Below are 1,063 nucleotides of genomic sequence, written 5' to 3'. Positions count from 1 at the left end.
ATATCTATATCCATCCATCCATATATTTATCCATCCATCCATCCATATATTCATCCATATATCTATATCCATCCATCCATATATTTATCCATCCATCCATCCATATATTCATCCATATATCTATATCCATTCATCCATATATTTATCCATCCATCCATCCATATATTCATCCATATATCTATATCCATCCATCCATATATTTATCCATCCATCCATCCATATATTCATCCATATATCTATATCCATCCATCCATATATCCATCCATCCATATATTCCTCCATCTATATTCACAGTATGTGAAAGGGGATCTGATTGTGGTCAGTTGTGTTTTCTTCATGTATTTATGAAGCTCAATGTTGAGTGTATTTCTATAAGAGCGCTGCATTACTGCACACTTTCACAGGACCGGATGGAGGGAAGAAACTGGAGGCTTTCTGATAAAAACATCAATTACTGCTGAATAAACAGAAGCTCAAAGCCCTTATATCCTCAGCGTGTCTCGCGCGGCTGAGCTCTCCAGATGTTGATTTAATTACACGTTAATAATCTCGCCGGCTCAGAGCCAATTGGCACACCCTTACCGGACAGAAGAGAGCGTTGTTCATATGAAGATAAAGCCATCCATTACAGATTCCAGCACTTCCAGCTCCCTCCGGCTCAATAAGGACACCAGCAGGCGGGGGGTTTCTTCTGCCAAATTGCTTTGACGTTATTGGAGGAGGGAAATACAGAGAAGATTGGAGATGAACTGTGGGGCGGTGGGACAGAGGAGGTGAGCGGCAGGTTAATGTAGCAGACAAATGACCCAATAAAAGCAGAATTGAGATGAACGACGCCATCCATCGGCCGAGATCCACGCCTCCAACCACTGAAGAATGAAGCGCGAGCATTTCTACATGTACAAAAACCACCGCAGGGTTTGATAAAGCACATCGTTTGGTGTAAACATTTATTGGTTCTCAGACGGAAATAAAAATGGACTTGTGTCAGTAAACATTTAGACTTCCACACATATTTTTGAAAGAAAAAATAGATTTTTTCTGTATATATATATATATATGC

The 1,063-nt window shown here is 40.1% G+C and overlaps 1 protein-coding gene across 9 annotated transcripts in view; it reads right to left on the bottom strand.

Moving 5' to 3' along the window:
- Positions 1-921: 921 nt before the first annotated feature.
- Positions 922-1,063, bottom strand: part of LOC307129745 (R3H domain-containing protein 1-like) — a 96,633-nt gene continuing 96,491 nt past the window's right edge. For all 9 annotated transcript variants that reach the window (XM_079822429.1, XM_079822430.1, XM_079822422.1 and 6 more), the window contains one exon: positions 922-1,063. This exon is cut by the window's right edge and continues 593 nt beyond it. The gene's annotated coding sequence lies outside the window, so the exon portion shown is untranslated.

This window comes from Gobio gobio (assembly GCF_949357685.1).
Source record: "Gobio gobio genome assembly, chromosome: 7".
Lineage (NCBI taxonomy): Eukaryota > Metazoa > Chordata > Actinopteri > Cypriniformes > Gobionidae > Gobio > Gobio gobio.
This window is presented reverse-complemented; position numbering and strand designations above follow the sequence as displayed.